General features: G+C 43.5%; 1 protein-coding gene across 13 annotated transcripts in view; it reads left to right on the forward strand.

Moving 5' to 3' along the window:
* Nucleotides 1–22836, forward strand: part of PITPNM2 (phosphatidylinositol transfer protein membrane associated 2) — a 140840-nt gene that overhangs the window by 4352 nt on the left and 113652 nt on the right. For all 13 annotated transcript variants that reach the window (XR_005102274.1, XM_037375384.1, XM_037375388.1 and 10 more), the window contains exon 2: nucleotides 11859–11958. The gene's annotated coding sequence lies outside the window, so the exon portion shown is untranslated. The remainder of the gene's footprint in view (nucleotides 1–11858; nucleotides 11959–22836) is intronic.

Below are 22836 nucleotides of genomic sequence, written 5' to 3' on the forward strand. Positions count from 1 at the left end.
TATCTTTCTTTTTGAGGGGTTGCTGTGGAGATCCAGGGGACCTCCTGAGAGATGGCACTGCCTGGAGACAGCTGCTTCCCATTCCTGCAACCCTTCCTGAGTGTGTGTGACACAGGATCAGGATCAGAGGGGAGAAGAAATAAGAGGTTGCTTAGGCAAGTAGAGATGAATAGTTATTGAACACATGTGGGTGCAGGGAGCTGCATGATTTGCCATGAAAGAGCAGGAAAAAATCAAATAAGCGTAGGGCTAAAACCTGCCCCGGAGAGCTTGGGCACATCTGAGGAGATCCCAGCAAGGAGGTGCTGGTTTGCAACCAAAGACCATCCAGAAGGGGAAATGAGAGGGCAGACAGCATCTCCTGCACGTGGGCTTCCATACGCGAGGGCTGGTAACAAGGATACGGTTATCCTGGGTGGTTTAATGCAGCTTGGGTCAGTGAAGGGTGTGGAAAGCTACAGCGAAGCCGCCAGCCCTGGCAGGGTGCTCCCAACTTCAGGAGTGAAGGTGTCGGGGTCACTGTTCCGGCGTCCTCCGGGCTGCTGCCAGGCAGGAGGGCACATGCCAGCGCTCTGACTGCAGCTGCAACGCCACGGAGGGCAGGATCGGGAAGCAAACACCTCTTCTGAGTAAGGAATGTGCTGGGCAGAAGGCAGCTGTCTGGGTAGGAGTGTGGGCACCCTGAGGAGTGCTGGGGCTTCCCACAACCCTTCAGCAGCAAAGGCTAATCTTCAGCTTCTTACTGAGCTAGTGCTTTTGAGGACTCCAAATTCGATTTTTTTTTTTTTCTTCTGGCTTTTAAACAGCCTCCAGAGCGTCTTGCTCAGACAGATTTGAAGAGCTGCAGCATCCAGAAATCTGCATTCTTGTGGACCTCCGTTTTTTTTTTTCACAAAAAACCAACCCCTGAGCACCGAGTATCTTGGATAGCGAGGACTCTGTGCAGCTTTTGCCATCCTGACTTTGTTGTGTTTGGACAGCTGAGGTTGGTGAGTGCTGTGACGGTGTAAGCCAGAATCTTAAAACTTTCTTCTGCAGGAAGGCAGCTGAGCTTAGGTGAGTTGGAGAGACTCCCTTGATGCGACTAGGAGGAGTGATTTGCCACTCATACTTCCCTGTTTGTTTAAACAGCTCTTTCTCCTGTCAGGGACCAGATACTGGGATTGCTACTCAGGGTTTTTCCACCGGGTTCTGTCATCTCGCCATGGGTGGGGGGAGCAGAGGTCCAGACAATCCAGTAATGAAACAAGAGGTCGTTTGCTGGGAAGGCACACCTGATCGTTGCAGTGTAACTAGGATCACTTGGGAAAGGTAATCATGAACAGCTAAAAGTTTCGTAATTAGTCATCGCAGCAGCAATTCTTGTAAGGGATAGGGAAGTTAACTCTGATTTGTGTGGTTTGCTGGCACTTGCATAATGATCGCAGAGCTTTGGGACACTAATTCAAGCATACTAGCTGACTTAACTCAGGGAGCAGTGACCTGAGAAGGCATTTTGCTTTAACGGTGCAATAACTGATGCGGAGGGTGGGAGTGTGTAATCACGTCAGCGCGTTGAGCACTTCAAAATATGTTGGCGCTTCAAGGGTGCAGCTGCGTTATCTCCAGCTCCAGAGAAGTTTGATATTTGCGTGACTTAACTCTGGATGTGTAGTGGGGCCTTAATTCCATTATGTGCTTTAAGAGGTTATGGAAGGGCTTCAGGTTTTTATAGTACAGCCGTGGTAAACCAGTGCAGCTGATGCTGTGTGTTGCATGGGTTCGTTGTAAGGAGCCTGCTTCAGGACTTGGTGGCTCGCTCTGGGGCTTTTTTCAGATGATTTGGGTTGGAGTCAGAGTTATCACTCCACAGGGAGCCCTGAAGGGCCATGGGCATTTCTTAGGAGGTAAAAAAAATAAAGCACTGCCATCAGCCGCTAGATGTTTGGAATGAACAGCAAAACAATTTTATGGGTGTATTTATATATAGACATGTAATTATGTTTTATATACGTCAGAAGACAACTCAATAGCAGTGACTTCACTTGTGACTGTAATTTGTTTCGAGATAAATACCATAACTTTAAGAACCTCCTCCTAAAGGTGGAAACACTGCAGAATCATTTTCTCTATGTGGTTCGCTTACCTATTTTAATGTTGATTTTTTTTAAAAAAGAAGGAAATAGACATTCTATATTTATCGTATCAGATGAAATTGAAATCTAAATATTTACATCTTTTCACTGGATCTGAGGTTGAGCACCACTTGTAGGCGTTGCCAAGCTGTTTAGTTGTCTCCTTCACTGAGTAGGCTGATTTCTTCAGGGTGGTGGAGAGATGGAGCCTGGTATTTCTGTCTTATCTTGCAGCCAGTCTCTGCATCTGGAAATACCTCCCTCCGTGGGCTTGGTGACCTGGCGTTACGTTCAGAGGGTGTTCTAGCCTAAACATGCTGAGAGCTAAACATGTGTTATCTCCAGCAGAACACAGAGTTAACTGCAAACTGTGAAACTGGAGGGGGAGTTCAGGATACGAGTATGTAAATAACTCTTGAGATATTTTGTGGAAAAGAACAGAAGGGGGAGGAAGGCCTCTCGCTCGCTTTTTCTCTGCCATCCTCATCTCCTCAGTAGCACTCTCTGTGGCTGACTTTCAGTGCTCTTTACAAGGAAGGGTGGAGGATTGCTCCTGTTTTAAGTAAGGGTAAGCCAGTAGCAGACATCTGAAAAGTTGCAGGTTACAATTTGATAAAAGAGACAGTGAAAATCCCAGAGTTTTCTGTCTCCACTTTTGCTCTGTCTTCCTTGTTTCCAGGGAGGCTGTTATTTTTTTCAGTAGGGCTAGCATGGTGCTTTTAGGCTTCTGCTCCCCAAAGCAAGCTGATGGAGAAGAGCAGATAGCTAGTTTTGTTTTCCTTCTCTCCCTTGTTTTTTAGCATTGTTTATCCAGACTCTTGGGACCTGTTATTTGTCTAACCTGTACCTGGACTGTAAAATATTGTTCCAGGTTTTAACTTTAACAGATGGTAAACGTCTCCCATCAAATAGTCTCAAAAATATGTTTGGTGCGGACGTAATGTGTCTTTTGTCTGTTTTGGGACTGGGGAATAATTTTTAATGCCGCCTTTTGCTTACATTTAATGCCTATAAATAGGCTTTTCAAAAAGGCACATTTATCTAACACCCTACCTTCCTGCGAGGGAAAGACAAGCCTACTTGAAGGATTGAACTTTTTTAGTAGTTTCTGTGTGTGGCTCTGGCTTCTCAGTTTTAATGTATCGTTTTGTTTAGAAGAGCAAGACATGGTTGGACTTGCTTTGCTGAGGGTATGCGCCTTGGTATCTCCCCTTGATGCTCTGCTGACAGAAATAGTAGTGTTGGAAATGCAGCATTGTTGTGTCAGGGTGCAGGGGAGAAGGCTCTGGAGAGTAAAACTTTTCAGAGTTATTTATAAACTGGTTTCTAACAGCAATAACTATTTATGCAAAGCTGTAAGGAAAACTGCTCCCCATGTTTCGCAGGTGCTTTTCCTTCAGTGGACCTCATTAGGTCAAGAGCCGGATCTGCGTCATGACTGCAAAAACATCTGGGTGGAGAGGATGGAGGGGAAAGAGCCGCCTTGTGTCCTGCTTCTGTCCCTCTCCCTCATACAGTTGCCCCAGCAGAAAAAGGAGCTTGGCATAAAAGGGAGGTTTTGTCTAATGAGGTATCTGTGTTATCAAAGATAGGTATGTCAGAGCTGCCCTGTCTTTTGTTGTCCGTATGTCATTTTGCTGACAGAACTTGTGTTTTATTCCTTGTTACAAAAGTAGAACTGAAAAAAAGAGGTATTGTTTTATCTTCCACGTTGTTACCAAAATCATCAGCTAAACTGTGTTGAGAGAGTGGTTTTATTCCTGGTTTAAAGGCCAAGTATAATTTGACTAATAGACCTCCTGTTCTTCTTAAATCAAGTTTATGTTACCAGCAGCTAGGAGAGTCAGCTTCTGATTTTGAACAGGTTTGGAGCTGCTAAAAAAACCCTGGACATCAGTTTCTCAGCTGTTTGAGAACCACTTTTTTAATATTCCTGTTGAAAGTTCTGCAGACATCTCTTGCAGCAGACTTGTAGATGTCAGTCTTTCCTGCGTATTTTGTTTAACTTGCTCTTAAGCTTCCTAGAAGAATGCATGCAGGTGAGCTTTTCAAAGCTTTTAAAAAATTTATTCTTACATGGAAACCTGGGAACAGCGAGGCAAGAGTTAACTGAAGCTGCTTGTGCTGTGCTGGGGGAGTGCAAGATGTTGGTGCTCGGAGCACCTTGTGGAGAGGTGCTTGGTGCTTTCGTTTGGATTTTCTTGAGGTTCAGTCCTGTTTCTCACCGCAGTTCCTTGCTTTATGTAGCCCAGGCAGGTATCTCTGGCCCCGCTGAGTGCCAGAGGTGATGGCCAGGTGAGGTGTACCCAGCCTGGCGCACCTGCCGGTGACAGCCAAGGGCAAGCTGGGTGCATCTCTGGGTGCACAGACTCGGCCGGGGGAAGGCAAAGGACACTAACTGGTGCTTGTTTAAGCTTTATCCTTGCAGGCTGTATGGCAGCAGCTGGCCTGAACCGCCTGGCTTTGATAACTTGAGCAGTTACTAAAGGCAGTATAAACACAGGCGAACGCTGCAGAGCCCAGGGGCTTAGCGTTGCCGTTATCATGAGGTATTCCATCTGGAGGTGGAAAAAGCAGCCCCTACAGGGTTCCTCTATCTCGAGGCTGGCAACAAGCGCAGAGTGAATGACATATTTCCATTTGACTCATCTGTTGTCAAAATGTTGACACCCTCGAGTCACATTAAAAATGAGACCTTGTAGCTGAATTGGCGCATCATTCTGGTAAGCACGGAGCAGGTGTTTGTTGTTTTTCTGGGTTTTGTCCTCATTAAGAGAATTATTTTTTGCTCCCTCCCTGAGATGGGATGAAATTGATTAATGCTTTTGCTAATGTTCTGGGTTAAAAATAACAGGAGAACCTGTTTCAGGTGGAATGCTGAATGTTAGCTGTAAAGACGTTCAACTGACCTGCTTGACAACTATTTAAAGCCCTAAAAATAAAACAAAATTAAAAAAATCAGTGCCCAGTAGCCAGATGGTTGGAAAAGAACACCCCACGATCAATGAGGCAATATGTAAATATTTTCGATCATTACCATGGTACTGCTGTGTTGACATTGAAATTCAGAGTGCTATTCCATGGGACTCCTCATTGATCAGCAGATGAGCTCTGATAAAACAGAGAATAAAAGCACAGTACTGAGCAATTAGGGATTGCGGGCTCCATTGACAACGACAGGCTTCCATCAAGGTCTACCAATGGATTTCAAACCCTCTTTAAGCATGTTACTGAGACACTTTGTTTCTTCCCTGGCTGTCAACTACCAATTAAATGGCGTATTATTTCTTGAGCTGCTTTATTTAAGGTGAAATACTGCATAGCTGACTAATTTTTCTGTGCTAATTGCCACATTTATATGGGAAAGGGGCAAGGTGAAAGCTGATGCAGAGTTTTCTGCTTGAAATATACTTAGCTAGAAATGACTGGAAAGTAATATAAATCAAATGGTTGAATTAAAATAATGTTTTGAAAAAAAAGGTCCTCCTAAAAGCAGGCTGTAGAGGCCCTGTCTAACTGATTCACTTAGAAGTCTTCACAGGGGGGAAAGCATGTCATGCATAAAAGATAAAGCGCCTTTTGCATACACAGGTGCTGAACCCACCAAGAGGCTTTTTCTGGGTGTCAGTCATCCTGTCCCCGTCCCCCCGTACTTTTGTGGTCCTGGAAAAAAAAATCTTGTAGGTTATACTTCTCTTGGAGGGGAATTTGAAGCTTTACTCTAAATGGATGCTTATAAACGCTGATTTTTCAGATCTGAATCTGTAGCTGCCTCCCTCAAAACAATACCGTACTAGCATGGAGCAGATGCGGCTGTTCGCAGATTCTGGGATGCCACCACAGAGGCAGGAGGTCATCCTCTGTCTGGGAAGGTGAGGTGTCCTGGAGGTGTCGAGAACAGCTTGCAACTGCTGTTGTGTGATGTTAAATGTGATTTCCCACTTTACAGAGACTGATGGGAGGTTCATAAAAGTCTTGTAAGGTTGCATATAGTGTGTAGGTTGGGTTGTTTTTTTTTTTTTTTCCTTAATGTATTTTTCTGGCAGCCTCATCAGAGCAATCAGGGTTGTAATGCTTCCCATTTCATATAAGGGAGTAATGACTTTTAAGAAAGGAAGGAGAAGGCTTTGCAAATGAAAAGCTCATTATAGCTACAGCAAGATCCAGAACCCAGGCAGCTTTCTGGCAACATTTTGCTGTTTGCTTTTTCTCCCTTCCCCTTGGGTCTGGCTGCTTGCAGTGAGGCCAGGATCCAGTGCTCCTTAAGGAATGTAACCCCAGGGGGACTTCGGAGGGTCCAGATGCTACAAGCATCAGATAGGGGAAAATGGTTTAGGTGCCTTTCAGAGCTGCTCATATTTTCTAGTTAACTGCTGCATTTATCTTGCATGTTAATTAATTTCCTGGCACATCCTAGAGCCTGTTTTTCTGCCTACAGAGTTCTTCAGGATTTTTATTTCTCTCCAATTTGCTGCTTTTCAGTTGCTCACTTACATGCCCTTATTGTTTGAGGGTGACTAACTGGTAGGAGAACAGAAAACACCTTCTCTGAGGATAAAAGGACTCTTGTGACTACCCGTGGCCTGAAACTGATGCTTCCAAACCACGGCCATGCAGTGCTTGACCACAGCTGACACTTGTTAGGGTTTAGTATTTACTAATGCAGATTGTGCAAAAGCAGTAGGCTGAGCTAAAACAGCTGTGGTGTTCGCTAGGAACAATTTTGCTAGTTCATTTATCCCTGCAAGATAGTGCTGTCACTGTCTCTGACTTTGCAGAAACAGCACGTGAATCTCTTTTTCTATTATCTTTGCACTTGCTCGACAGGGCTCTGATCTTGGACGTGGGGCCAATGTGTTCTGGTCTGTGGTCATCACCAAGTGTGTTTGTTCGGGTAATGGTGAGGTGGGAACTCTGCCTGTCCCACCAATATAAAGTGTTTTAGTGGTGGCGGTGATGATGGTACCTCTTAGGAGGAAAGATTGAGAAGTGGAGCGCAGCACATCAGTTAAGCAGAGAAGCCTTCAGAAGCCAGCAGAAGGCATCTTGTAATGAATCGTCCTCCGTGGAAAGGTAAATGCCAGTTCTGTTAGTGTCACATAGTGTTTTCAGCGTTTGTGCTAAAAATGAGCTGCTTACCGCCAGCTGGGTGGCACCTCTTCCTCCTTGCAAAATGTATTTGCATGTGAATCTGTCTGCTAATAGCTATAGTTTGCTTTCCTGCTGTTCCGATACCAGACTTGGTCTTTGCATGGGTTTGATTCTGAGCTGCTCTGATGCCCAGAGACTTCCTTGGAGAGGTGCTTCCCTGAAAGCCCTTCGAGGAAGGGAGGAAGTCTGTAAAGTTGCTCGTCTTTGCAAATCACCCATAATAAAAATGTTCTTCTAGCCTTTAGGGAAGTCTTGCATTAACTCTCTCTTCTCAATGTGCTTGTTGGGTTGCTTTTTCCTGGTGGTTTGCTTTGGGACAAATGTGTCCCTTGTTTAATAATGCTAAAGTCTCCTGCAATCCAGTAGCATCATAAATAGAAACAGTTTTAACTATATATTTGATTACCACTTATCACCAAATGTTTCTGAAATGCAGACAGGGTTAATTAGTAGCAATCTAAAAGAGGCTTAAAACTGACAGTTTTTAAGTTTAACTTTTGTATTGTAATCTGTTCTCACATGTGAAAATAAGCAAATTAATAGCATCAGTGAGGCCTCTGCAAACTGCAGTGACTTTAAAAAGTGATGATTTGGGAATATAGTCCAGGTGACTTGTGTATGATTATTCCAGAAAACAAGTTCTATAAATATGTGGTAATGGCCTAGATGGTATTAATTACCTTTAACTTTCAGTGTTTACTGTAGAGAAAATGCTGGTATTTATGTTTTCCTAAATACAGTACTTTCAGTTTCTGTTTTTCTGATATGTTTTTGCTTTTAATCACTTTTGATTTCAGTATTGTTAGCAAGCATGTAGAGAACTCTGTATCTCTGTTTGGAGTAATTGTTTCAGACCATTTATTCTTATTTTCACTGAAAACAAGAAGTTTTGTCATCCTTCCCCAATCTACAGAAAAGGAAAAAACCCAACACTGAAACAAAAAAAGAATAAAGCAGATAGGAAGATTGATCCTCTTGAATGGGGGAGGCTTTGTGTCTGCTTTTCCAGGTTTGCCCAAGTTCCCCAGTGAGGCTTTCGGGATTGCTGCCGCAGTGGGTCAGCTGAACAGCGAAACTCCTTCTGACACCGTGAGTCCAGGCCCCTGCTGACGCAGAGAGCTGCGCTCTGCTCTGCAAAGGCAGTGCAAGGGACCGGGGCTCTGGGCCAACAGATTTTTAGAAGTTATTTGCTTAACTGTAGGTTATAGTGGACGCTTCTTTTGAGAGGATGTTGTCTGGCATATCCAGCTTCTACAGAAACTTGTCTGGCTTACAAAACAAATGTAGAATAGATATTGACAAATCCTGATGCACTTGATGAGTGAATTATTGTGTTAACAGTGGCAAGACTCAATCAGACTAGATGTATATAGGGTTAAAAAAACTTGTAGATATAACTAATCCTTTTTAAAAAGAAAGGTAATGTGAGGGTTTTTGTTTACTTGCAGATCAGTATGGTAGAATAGCTAAAAGGACTAATGAGACACTTGCTTTCCTGGAAAAATCATTTTAACAGTTCACATGCAAAGCAAGATTAAAATCTTGTATTTAAATAGATTTCCGTCCTACAGATTTGAATAGGTAATTTAGAGAGAAGATCCTTTGGGCTTTAAATCATCACATTGTATATAACATGGGGGGAAGAAACAATTTAAATTTCCCTTTATGAAATTTTTTTTACTTAAAAGATTCCTTCAGAATTTAGTGGGTTAATTCTGCCCCAAAGTACGCGCACAGATTCTTGACAGGTTTATATCTATCAAATCTTGTAATATTTTTCTTCAGTTGATTTAAAGATGTAATTTTAAAAGTAGCAATGATTTGCACTGTTAATTTTGTTGTCAGCCTGCAGAGTCCATTTTATTTATGATCTTGTCTTGACTGTATTAATATTGGGAACAAGAGCGATAGTCAATGAACGAAAAGAAAACTAAGATTCAGCTTTGTAGCACATTGCAATCAGATTTGGGGGACTTCAAGGAATGGCATCTAGTGAGTGTGTAAGACAACTGCATCTGTGTATGTGTGTGACAAATACTGAGTCGCAGCTGATCGTGGATGGTTGGATCAGGTTGGCTGTTCGTACTTGGTGCTTTCGACTCTCCAAGTGCCTGGCAAAGCGAAGCAAATGCTGTAAGACCGTTGTGTGGCAGGACTTGTTCCCTGTGCTCTGCATGTGGTGATGCAGATGTGTGGTGGCTGCTTTGAGGCCACAGTGGAAAGCTGTACGTGAGCCAGACCTGGTGTGTGGAACCCCCTCGCTTTGAAAACTCAGAGCAGACTCCTAAACCACAGGACTACTGACTGGACCTGTACTTTCCAGCTCAGATAGTTCCACATCTAATAGTTGCATCACAGAAGGTTTTGACATAAGTTAAGCAAATGTTGAGAAAGTGTTGATGCTCGACACTTTCAGCTTTTTTTTTTTTTTTTCTTAAACCCAGCCTGGGAAAGCAGAAGTGGCATTTGGGCTCTGTGCAACTGGCTTAGCTGTGAATCAGCAAATCATAGAGTCGTTTAGGTTTGAAAAGACCTTAAGACTGAGCCCAACCGTCAACCGAGCGCTGCCAAGTCCACCACAATATAAATCAATACATTAATTGCAAAAGGTATTAAAAAAAATCTTCTGCAAATTAAGATCACATAAAATGAAGCTGCTCTGCAACACTAGCAGTTTAGAGATAATGTATCTTATGAAAGGCTAACAATTATGGAAGATGAAATAAGCATGAAAATTATAATTGAACAGTAGTGCCTCTGATATATTCACAGAACAGAGTACTGAAAAAATGAATCCAGGGAAACAATATATGGGTTAACTTAAAAACCCTCCAGAAATAACAGGAAGCCCACATCTCACTTTCAATATATATTCAATCATTTGCATCAGCAATTCAACGTTAATAAGCATTTGTGGACTAAATATATTTTTAAACTGCCTGCCTGCTTGCTCTTGGTGAGATCTCTGAGATTAATGGTCCTGAAATGTTACTCGCATTTGCTTTTCGTCCAGGATGGATCTCACTTGTGCAGCGCTATTATTTTTTTTAAATTGCTGTCCAGGAAGGTACAAGAGTAAAGAGCAGTTACGTTTTGGGGTTTTTTTGGGTTTTTTTGGTTTTTTTTTTCAAATTGTTGGTAAGACATAAATTTGTTAACTGTAACAGGGTAGCACAGCTAAAGGTATCAAATGTTTTTTCCAAGCATTTCAGGTTCTTTGGTGCAGCGAGGAGAGTGTATTGGTGTTGGTTTTTTTTTTAATTTTTTGGTATAACCCTTTAGTTGGGGGTGCTGGTCTGAAGGCTTGGATCGAGGTCCCTATTGAGGAGCTGCTTTATTTTTTGGTGTGGATGTGAACTCAGATGTGCGTGTTCTGATGCAAAACACAGCTCCTGCCACTGGGAAGGACAACTGTGCCCTTCCTGACCCGAAGGAGAACGGAATATTTCTGTGGCCGGGGTGTTCAGGGAGTTAAAGGCAGCTTTAATCTGAGGGGGTGGTTTTCAGGAGTGAGCAGGAGCTGCTGAGGCCCCGTCCCCTGCACGCATAGCCGGGCTGTCTTCTGATCTCTGCTGACGTCCTGAAGCCGTGCTGGCCACCCGTGGGTCACTTGTTAGGGGAACGGCTTCCCTTCTCCGTCCCAGAGCCTTTGCTCTCTTCTGGCTGTCCCCTGGAGGACAGCAGGGCAGGCAATGTTCAGCTTTCCAGTGGTCGGAGGAAACGGTGAGACTCTTCACAAGGCAACGAGCTGCGTGGCCTAACGAAACAAACCACACGGGCTGCAAGTTATACTTCTGGCCCTCAGTTCTCCTGACAGAAATCAGCCTCAGGGGAAAGCAGGTAGCTGATGGGCTGGAAATTGAAGTGTAAACGGTCTGCCTGGGGTTGATGTTTCCAGAGCTGTGTGGGAAGGGAGCTGGGGCTGCCCTGCTGGGTGCCACTTGTTCACCACCCTTGTCTTGGCCATCCCTCCGGCCGGGCAGCACTGTCCTCCGCGGCGGCCATGGGAGATGCCTCCTCCTCGCTCCTCCAGCTGTGGAAGGGCTTGCAGGGTTTATTCAAGCAGCTCCAGCTCTGCTTCCACCCTTGAACGGGGGATCCTGCCTGGTGTCTGGGAGGCTAGCTGAAAGCAGGCTGCGGTGTGGTGTTTTGTCTGTGATGATGTTCCCTTTGTGGAAATTGTTCAACACCCTATTTAAAAGGGAAACGCTTTAGGGGGAAGTTACGGTCTCATATGGAGAGAGCACATGAGAGTGGTCAGTGCAACATGCGTGCATGTGTTTTTTCTTCTCTCTCTTTTTTAAATTTTATTTTTATTTTTAATTTCCATGAGTTAGAGATGACTCATGGCTTGGAACGCACTTTAAATCCCTGAGGTGCTCATTGCCGCCTACTATCACGTATTGAATTTCTGACATACCGGAGGGATGTCTGCAGAGAAACTCTGATGTGCAATTATAAAATGTTGTAGCTTTATGTTGTTTGCATAGAAGCCATTAGCATGGTATAACTGTGAAAATAATGCAGCTTTATTCTTGCTGTTGATTTCCCATGGGCATGGCAGTTAAGGAACTGTGTTTTATCTTTCTCTAGGATGTTGACACATGTGGACCAACAGTGACATCCTTTTTCAGCAATGCTGTCTTTACTCCCTCCTGCATTCAGAAGCATCTAGAGAGATTTTTTGCAGAAGGTAGGTTCTGGCATTTCAGCTGGATGGCTGTTCTTTTTCTTCTGTATTAGAAAAAAATAAATTAGATGTTACTAGGGAGAATGGTAATGAGTCTGACAGGTACTAGCTTGCTGCTGGTGAGAGGGGATTAACCTTAGCTTGGGTTCCACTTGAATAGGTGCTCAGGGGTGGAACACGATAAAATGGAGTCTGGAAGAATGGCTGTATGAGTTGCCTTTGAGAAGGGCTTGGCAGTCACAGGACATAGTTGGCTTAAATTGCATAGACTTGTATTGGTAATAAACCTGTTTTTTTAAAAACCCCACACGTTCTCTCCCTTTTTCTGCTTAGTTGGCATCCTTGTTTATTTGATATTTTTCAAATAAATAAATTAAAAGGGAGAAAATTGCACATCCTGTGCAGCCAAACATAAGTTTTTGTGTGCATATTTAAATCTTGCATGGGTTTTTTCCCCAAAAAATCTTAACCTTGTTGCATTTTATTTGTATTGAAATAAATAGTGTGCAGCCTCTGGTACTACCAGAAAATTGTTGTTAATTTCTACCTTTTTTTGTCCTCTGAACTTTTAATTTGCTTTATGTTGCCAGGAGGATTGACATGCAAAATTTCCCCAGTAAAGAGTGTAGATGGGGAAGCGGGTACCATGTGTGGTACTTTTTTAACAAGTAAATTTGAAGAGATTTGTATGCTTTTTATGAATGTATGGACCTGCTACTCCCTTATGCTGCAGCCTTTGGAGTGCTGCTTGTGGGTCACTATGTATGTGTCCAGTTCTCACCAAACCTCTTGTGTGTGAGTTCTAGAAACATTTATCATAGTATTTAAATCTGCCCTCAAAATTAGTGGCTGAACAGGAAATTTTCAATAGATGGGGTTTCAGCCTTTAGACTGACTCTGTAGTTTTGCATCTTTCTATTTTCCTCCAGTATGTTCCTCACCACTTGGGGTTTTTTTTTCTTGTCAGAAAGGGTGTTTTTAACTCTTAACTCAACCTAATGTTTCTCTTTGTGGTGATACTGTGGTATAGCAACTTTGAATTTTTGCTGCTGGATGCTAAAACTCAAACTCTACGGTTTCTTACTTAAGAGCAATGAATTGCTGGGAAGAACAGAGAAAGGATTAATGAGTTTGGATCAGAGTCTGTTCACTTATCAAGCTGAAATGGTGTTTTTAATTTTTCTGGATTTATACCTCAGGGTCGCAGCAGTTACACTGAAACCGCAGTGCCACCAGCTCTGTATTAACATGCAATATCTTTACCAGAAATCCTTGAAAACAAAGGGTGATTTTAATACCTTAATTGTCTCCTGTTGGTAAATTGGCTCCCAATGAATTCATTGCCATTCCCCATGTCTCTTCCCTTCCTGAATCCTCTCCAGGTGGGCTGTTACTAGTGCCGTGGCTTGTCCCTCTGTGGGATACCTGATTTCCTTGGGAGAAAGCCCGGCGGCTTCTCTTCTGCCCACCACAGCTCTCTGAAGGAGCTGCAGACTGGTCTCTTGGGAGCAAAAGCTGCTGTCAGCAGCTCTAACAGAGGAGTTTATGCTCATAGAGGCATTAATTGCCCTGTGGATTTGTGCTCCTGTGCTGAGGAGAGCAGCTGTGCCCCAAGAGCTTTGCCTTCCTTGCCTTTAGGTCACGCACTCCACCTTTGCTCCCCTGTCGGCTGTTGTAGAGGAGAGTGTGTTTCTCTGAATTAGTGGTAACAGCAAAGAAGAAATGCAATCCTTAGCAGTGGTTAGGGTTTGCTTTGCCCTGGGGCTGTGGCTCTGCTCAATTTCATTTGCCTGAAGGACTTAGGAGGGCTGATGATCTTTGGTGAGAGAGGTGCCCAAGTGTTCATTAATTCCTTGGGCAGGTGGGGGGAAGCTGCCTTCAGAATTGTATTCACAACAAAATGAATACATGCGGCTTGCGTCACTAGAGAAAAGTAATGTCCCTGGATTGACAGGTAAGGAACATAGGAAGAAAAATGGGTTTTAAGTGTTGTCAGAGAATGCAGCATTTAGGAAAACAAAAAGCTCAATAGCAATGTCCAGGAAAAAGCTGTAGGCACTGGCTAATTTTCCCCTCGTTCTGCCAGCATTCCTGTGCAGCCTTTTGCTTTTCCAGACCCAAAGGCTTTGAATCCAAACTGTTGGACAGAGTGAAAATGGTGGGAGAAGATTCCTCTACAAGTCATACCTGGGAGTATTTTGCATAGAATTACTTCAAAATCTAGGAAAGTGTTCTCAGTCCCTGGTGTGAGCAGAATCTGAGGGGCATGTGTGCATGCACAAGCTGTAAGTGCCTGTGATATTCAAAGCATGGCTGTGGGACCTGGACAAGAAGCCGGCAAGGTAAACAGTGTGATAGGGGAGACGGAGGATGCTGATGCAGAATGAGGAGGTATCTGCTTCTCTGTCTTTCAGTAGCCTTTACTTCTAGCTGTCCTGGAACACTGCCCTGCCTTTTCATGTTTCCACTGGTCCTGTAACTGCAGAAGCCTGGACGGGATGAGGAATGAGTGCTTCTCTCTGTTAGAAGAGGCAGAAGCTGATGTCGGGCAGGAGGCTGATATATAGGAGAGGGGAAAGTAGATGAGGTGAAAGGAGTTGGAATTACAGGGTGCCTTAGCCTGAGAACATGTGAGGTGGGCTGGGGAGAAGTTTTGTGCACTGGGGAAGTGGTGTCCCCTCTAAACACTTTGTGCACATCACTGAAGGAATGGATGGTGTCCTGTCAAAAGGAAGCACAGGTTTGCTTTGCAGTTGGTTCCTTCTCATGCCTTTCTAGTGCTCCCTGCTTTGCTTGCAGCACCTGTCTGTGCCTGTGCCATGCTGTACTGTGACTTTTAGGTACATTTCTACACCTGGCTGTGTAATGTGACAAGCTTTTTCCCTTCCAGAGCTCTATGCCTTTTTATATGAACTCCAGTTTGGGCTGGCTTACTTTTTCTGCATCCTGTACTTACCAGGGGACTTACTGTGTGACCTGTGACATGAGATTTGTACCCCTTACTGTAAGGGGTGAGTTTATGGAAACTGACTGAAGGCGGAGAAATCTATCCTCGTGTTGGATCCTTCATAGACTGTGTTGCAAAACACTTTACAGTGAGTTAGATCAAGGTGATAACACTTCAGAAAGCTGTGATGGCTTCTTTTGTACTGGCAAGGAGCGGAACCCTGTTTGGCAGCGTTTCGGAGCAGTACAATTGTGGCATTCGCCTATCTCGGTGCGTACAGGTTGTGGGTTAGTGTGGCACTTGTTGCAGTGCCAGGCAGGGAGAAGGAGGAGCTGCTGACAGGTAAGGGGAGGGGCGGGAATGGGATCTCATAAAGGTGGGAGATAGTTACAGGTAAACTGTGTTAGACCTGACAGTCTGGGACATAAATAAATGTTTGGAAAGGTACAGAAGGATCACTTTTCAAAGATGATTGTCTCCTGGCGCCGTGAAATTTTTAGTGGAAATACTAGCAAGATTTTCTTGTGGTTGTTTTCCTCCTCTTACAAGAGAAACACTAGACATGAGGAACTGTTTGGAGATACGTATTTAACTGGGAGGAAAGAGCTGTGACACTGGTGTGGTTGTAACCACAAACTGACAGTTTCCTGCTGCAAGTAGCTTTCTATAGATCTAAACCTCGTTCGTTTGTGTTTGTCTGCGTTGTCTAAATATCTGAGGACGATTCCGCTGTTTCTAGACTTCCTGGTTTTGATGGACTCTTTGTTGTAGGAATTTGGGAGATGGTGGCACGAGGAGAGATCATTACAGCACTAATACAAATTCAGGTGAAGTCAGAAGGCTTCTGTATGTTACAGTCTTGTATAACGTAAAAGTCAAGAAGTAGCTCCTTTAATCTGTGTCTGACTGGTTTTGCAATTACATTTGCATGTAGAAAGCTCTGTTTATTTCTGGGGAGAAAGGATGTAATCACATAAACTTACCTGTGTGGCTGAGACCTCTTCATCTGACATTTCCATGGCATCATTACTTGCTTCTAACTCTGCTACCTCCTCCCCATCTTTCTCCCCTGTGATGTGTTAAATATCACGGCTGCAAAAACGAGGGCACGTTTTTCCCTGCTGTTCCCATTCCAGCTGGAAAACTTAGATAGATCCTTCCCTTGTGGTTTGTGATACTGTAAATAAAGGCTTGGGAGGTCACACGTTTTCCATCTCAAGTTATTTTGATTCCAGTGCTGGAATGGGGGGGGGGGGCGGGGAGGACAGAAATAAAAATAAAAAAACCCAACAAACCCCCAAACTGTTCTGGCTTTTTGTGGGAAAAAGAACTCATTAATGCAAAGAGAAAATAATTGGAAAAAAGGCCTTTACGAAGATGACTGACTTGTTGACTAAAGCTGAGACTTGGAGAATTAGGGTCAATGATTTCAAAGGAATCTTCCACTAAGCTTTGAAATAAGTCCTCTACAAAGTAGAGGCCTGGAACATGAAGCTGCTGTGATCTGCTGCTGTTCCTGGATGGTTCTGAAAAATCTGTTGTCTTCACAAGGCATATTGGCATGACTCTATAAACATATTGGTGAGTAATTTTACCTATGTTCATATGAATAAAATTACTCATATGCTTAAATGTCAGTTAAGTGGGCTTTTAAATCCGGAGTTGAGAAGTTCTGGTTGCAGGTCTCACTGGCTGGGAGGCACCTTGCGGTTTGGCTCCCCTGGGTTGCTGCTTGCAGCCTGGGGCAGTACCTGATGGTCTGGGGCACGGTGGGTGGAAAATGTGTATGCAACTCGCTCAAGATAAATGATTCAGTTCAGCCTGCTGAAAATAGCACAGAACTGTGATGTGTTGCGGTGGCTGCTACTGCTGTTCACAGCTGGTGTCCTACATCTGGCAGGCTTGGTCTCCTCAGCTGCGTCCCTTTCCATGCTGGTGTTTGAGGCTTTGAATAGACACAGAAAACATTGCTTAGGTTTAAACTTACATTTTGTCTTTTTGCTTTTGATATTTGTGGAATAGTGATTTGGATTTGATAAGAAATGAGCTCAGAAAAAGGTCCATTGGGCTTTACTACTGGGTGGTGGTATGCAGAGTATGATTAATATTGGCTTACAGTGGAGAAACTAGCAGTTGCTGGCAACTCTGCCGCTTGCTTTTGTTGAGTTTTGAAGAGGCCTTTTCCTAGTAAAGATTTTTTTAACTTTTTATGCAAAACAGGATACAAAATGTGAATATAATTTGTCATTGCAGAACTCGCGTTATACCTTGACACTGCAGAAGTATTTCTTTTTCCATAAACTGTATATTTTTAGATGTACAGTAGAAACAAAAGAGAAACATTCCACATCTAGATGTTACTCTCTGTGCAGGATAGTTTTTTGATTCAATAACTTTTCTTCCTTGATCTTCTTTTGCATTTTTTTCTTTAATGGGCACATGACATATGGACATAAAAAATAATGGCCCATTTTCCCCCCTGCTGTAGCTCATTGACGTCATTAAAGCTACAGCAGGGATGACTTGGCCCAGATTCTTTAAAAATAAGACCTGATGAACAACCCCTCATGGAAAAGCTCTATAGAGAAGGTTGTCCTGGGCGTAGCACAGAGCAGATGCTATGCAATTCACCATGACATTCAATAAAATTCCCTTTGGTGCCCTTCCTGTGAAATGGAGGTAGGACCCTTCCTGGAGGGGACAGCAAGAGATGTGCTCGCAGACCTGCTTTTACCATACCTGGATCGTGTGGTGGAGAGGGGCAATTAATGAAGTGAGATAATGAAATTACTTCCTTGGAAGTGGTCAGAGATGCTTTCTCTGCCTGCAGACTGGGCTTGCATGTGGCGAGCCAGAAGATGGAAACCGTGGTAGAAATGATCTGTAGAAAACCGTTGCCTTGAGCAGATTTTTAGGAAGATGCTTTGTATCTGTTTTGTCTTTTTGTACATTTTTCTTGCTGCTGCCCAGAGGTAGTGCTCTCTTCAGTGTCGAAGTACTGTCATGGAAGGATTCGCCATCTGAACGTGGCAGGTCTCTTCCCTGACATAAAGGGGCATTCCCAGGTTCAGTATCTCAAGGTGGGTCTGAGGTGCAGCTGCTTTTGCAGGCTATATTGCCCTCTTTATGACTTGGCACAGAAATAGAAATTACAGGGAATACAGGTGAAAGATGGCAATACAAATAATGGCAAAAATAGTAGATTTGACCTTGACTCACATGCTCAGTCTGAATTAAGCTGAAATGCACGTTCGGATCTAACAAACCGACAAATGTGAAAGGTTCTCAAGAGCTGTTGACTACTTTCCGTTTAGTAAAATAGTGGTAGCCATTTATGGAAATCCTGAAAATCTTTATGCTAACTTACAAAGTGAGTGTTTCGCTCACAGTTACAAATAACTGCAGGAAGAAACACCCTTTAAAGAGCAGCCAGAGCCCCAAAGCTGTGTCTGTAGTGGGTGGATACTTGATCACTTTTGTATAGCCAATATTCATTGCTTAGGGCATCTTTAATTTAACTGTATTCTTGCTTCTTGGTGGTGATAACTGTATCTGGCCAAGACAGGTTCTCTTGCAGCGAGTCCAAGAAATCAGATAGTTCTTTTTCCGATGCCAGACTCTTCTGGTCCACTGAATATAACTGCAAGAACACATAGTTCCCAAGAAGGAAAATGCTTACTGTGTTTTTGGTGACAGCTGAAGCTAACTTGGGGGAGGGAAGGATGGAGCGAATAGCACTCATGTCTGCTTATGAGAGCATGTTAATTTTAAAGGGAATTTAAGTCTGAAAGTTTTTTGCACTTGAAAGCCAGAATAGTGTCAAAGTGACATTGACTAGTATAAATAGTGAAGGGAGAATTAGATCTTTAAAATATATTCAGTCTTTTGATTAGTCATCCACAACTCCGCTGGTAAGACAGGGGAAGAAATCTGGGCTTAACCTGATAAATGTCCTTCTAACGATGGAAGGAGTCAGAAGAAACGAGAATTTAATTCATGATATCCGGAGAGACCACGCGGCGGCTGGCAGCAGAATTCTAAGGAAGAGTGTTAATGCTATTGGAAATAGAGGGAGCAAAGGTAACTGAAAACTCTGCAGCCTTAAGGGCTTTTGGAAGCAAAAGATACTTGATGTAATGCAGATAAGGGTGATGTTATCTTCTTTTCATTGCATAGAATATACCATTATCTGATGACGCTATCCTGCTTTGAGATTCTCTTTCCTTGTATTGTCTTCATTAATCCATTTGAAGCTCCCTGTGGACCTATTTAGGATCTAATCCTGCTTCCACTGAGGCCAAAAGCAAAACTTTATAGATCTGAAGAGAACCTGCTGTAGAACTTTCCGTGGAACTTCCACTGTCTCTGTCCAACTAGACTTAACAAGCAGGATGTGTTGAATACTTATGCCAGATCCACTAAATGTTTGACAAGTGGAGAGAAGGGTTGGAAAGAGGATTCTTCCTGAGTAAGAGAATGTATGAAAATCCTTCAATTGTTTTATCTTTTTGACTGACTCATAGCAGTTAATTTTCCAGAGGCAGGCTACCTTGTGACGTGTCTTAGTGGAGTACAAGAATGATTAATTTCTGGGGTATATGGTATAGGCATCCTTGTCTTAATAATTGGAAGTGTTTCTTTTGGCTGAAAATGTGATTTTCAGGAAGGTTAATGGATTTCCAGGAATCGTTAATGGTCAGTAGCATGCTGTTATGTATGCATTTATACGAAGAACATACGTTCCTCTAAATCAAGGCCAGCTTCCTTTCTGAAGGCTGAGCAGAGCACGTCTCGCACAGCTCTCTGAGGCAGTGCTGAGAAATTGCGTGCTACAGCCAAGTTCTGGGTTACATCCTTTGAATCGTCAGTGTGTGGACGTGCATATTGCACAGATGTCCCCAGGGTGTATGTAGGTTATCAGTGAGATAACCTCTGCTGAGCCCTAGCACTAGAAGTGTTCTGGCGGGTGTGGCTGCGTGGTTGTGACCCCTGCTAATTGCACCTCAGCTTGAGTGGAGGGTGGCTGAAAAGTACCAATTCTTGTGGAGGTGGTGTGTTCTGCAGTGCAGGATTGCGTTAACCTCTGGGCATGGGCTGTGAGCGGAGAGAAAGATGCACCAAGCAGATGTATTGACAGGCTCTTGTGTATACATTCTGTTTATGAAGAATGATGAGTTGAAATCAATCAGATGAGCAGTGCTCTGAATGTCTAAAGAAAATCCTTTGTGCTGTTTCTGCATCATCCCAGCAGTTGTTTATTTAAAAAAAAAAAAAAAGAAGGGGATGCAAATACCATATTTATTCAGATTAGAAAGGAATATGGGGGTGGAGCCCTAGAGAAAAAAAGGAACTGTTCAGTGCTGAAGGAGATCTTTTGATTTATTTGATTGGAAATTTGCATCTATTCTGGATGATTTAACTGTTAAACTCTAGAGCAGTGGGCTCACTTCACCTCATCACCTACTAAGTGTTTAAGGTCCGCTGGGTGCTCTTAAGTCCTATAGAGGCCCATAGGATTCAGCTATATTCTTAAGAGCTCATGAAGAGTAACAAAGAACAAGGAAAGGGAAACTTGGACAGCACTATTTGTGTTTATGAAAGAACTAAGAAAATAACCTCAAAATTCATTTGAGCTATCCCCTTGATCAATCACTCTAGTTTATCCATTAATTCTTCTGTATATAGCTAGAATGCAATCTACCAGTAAAAGCTCTTTTCTTTTTTATTCTTTTTTATTATGTTGAGGTTTATTTTGATGGAATATGTTTCTAGGTAACTTGAAGGTTGTTTCTGGGAAATGCTGCCAGAATGCTTATTAACATGTGACTAGACCCAGGTAGAGTCCCTTTGGAAATTTTGGCTGTTCTATGCATCCTCAGTGAGGGGCAGTGACTGTGCTGAAGCCTGTGAGTCCTCCCAGTTCCCTGCCTACGCTGGGCCTGGAAATAACTCTGTCAATAGTAGAAATGTCGCAGCAGGAATGACTTGCTGGATGTGCCCAATTCCATTTATCTAAATGAGCTCTGATCTTGGATTTAACATGCTGTTCCATAGCTAAGATGAGAGGCACATGAATTAGATTATAGTTGGAAAAAATAGGGGGGTGCTGGTATAAATACTTCTGTGAGAAGTTTAGCAGAGCATTAGCAAGTCTTTTTACATTTCTGAACAGCAGTGGTCAAGTAGTACCTTGCAAAAGATGCTTTCCACATGATAGGAACTCCAGTCATTAAAAAAGCATGAATCAGATTAAGTAGTGTAGGGTTTTTTTATTTGCCTTTAAGTCTTCAGATGTCAGTGGAAGCTTTAATCAGCAGCTGTGCTGGCAAGAAACGACCACGTGAAATGGCAGCAGAGGATATGGGCACAGATGCTCTTGTCTGAGTGGCTTAGGGGCTCTCCAGCACCCCAGGAGGTTACAGCCCCATGGCTGCTCACCCCTGAAGGATTATGTAGGCGCTCTTGTCCCTTTTGTGGCTGCAGCAGTGGTAGTCAAGGGTGTTCCTGTGGTTTGCAGAGCTGAGGGAGATGTTTCATGGAGGGGTAGTCGCCTGGATGGTGGAGGTGGGTGCCCAAGAACACACTCGTGTGTGCATGAGACCTCTGGATAAGAAAGTGCAGCACCTGAGTCCCAGCAGAGATATTACAAGTCGTGTGATACCAGCGGCTGACAGCTGACTGTATTGACTGTACGGTCTCTTAGGCAGCTGTCTGATGCTGTGCTTTCAGGTGCACTGTTTAGATGCTACTTCCTCTCCCTTCTAGTCATTTCCTCTGCATGTGGAACAAACTTCTTGAGCCATTTCTTTTTTGTTTCAAGTCAACCTTATGGCTGGTGGTCCCCATTGTGTTGAGCATCCTATGCTTTTTCTGGGATTTAGGGAAGAGGCTCTGATGGAGAATCAGCAATGACAGGTGTTAACATCTCAAAATCTTTTTCCGTGTATACTTAATATGCAAAAAGTCACCTGTTGTAATTGATTGTGCTGTTTTCTGTCAGAAGCAGTGATGAGCAGTTCTCTCCATCCCTGTGTTCTGAGGACACAGAAGCTCAATTTTGGCCTGCTCCCAGTGATCTTGTTTGTGAGGAGCCAGAAGCAGCAGGGCACGGAGGGTGTTCCTTCTCAAGGTTGTGGTGGGTAGAGCACTACTGCGCTACAGAGCTGAACTTCTGATAACCTGGACAGAAGGGACTGTCCCAGCACTGTGATGACCTAATCCAAAGCACCACAAATGCTGCAGGGACTTCTTAATGCTCACACCTGGACGGATGGCTGTTTTCTGCAGGTCACGGTCAGGGACAAAGGCATTTTCCCTGGACAGGGTGGCAGGAAGTTCAGGGGGTGGGACAGCAGGAAGCAGTTTCATGATCCTGGGCTATTGCTGGTGCAAAGACTGCCCTTGCTTTTAAATCTGCTCTTGTTCTGTGTTGGCAAGGCTTGTGCTTAATTCCATGGTACGTTCAGTGCAGCATTTGCCATCTAGAGAGCTGTATGGTCTTACTGTTATCACCATCGCTGTTTACTAGTGATAAAGGACAAGCTGAAGAGGACTAGGATCCTGATACTTGGGAACTGGGCAATGCTTTTGTTTGGGTTTGTCTCTTGTAATGGAGAGTCAAAGCAGTACCTGGATCTGCTTCCTTGAAGACCTATAATACACTTTTATTGACTCCTCGGGCTTTGTGAAATCATGATGGAATAATGTAGCAAAACCATTGGGAAAGCTTCCCTTCCCTGTTCCTTACGGTTGTCTTAATAACTGCCTCTTACGAATTGAAATGGCTCCCTGTGCCATTCCCTTTGCCTTTCTTCTAAGTATAAGCTAGCCTGTATTATGAACAAAAATGTTAACTTAATAGTACAGTTGCTTTAAATCAAGTGGCTCTTTTGTTGCCAAAGCTCCTCTTGCTGGTAGCTCTGGGAGGTATTCTG

The sequence above is a fragment of the Falco rusticolus genome, chromosome 1 (assembly GCF_015220075.1).
Source record: "Falco rusticolus isolate bFalRus1 chromosome 1, bFalRus1.pri, whole genome shotgun sequence".
NCBI lineage: Eukaryota > Metazoa > Chordata > Aves > Falconiformes > Falconidae > Falco > Falco rusticolus.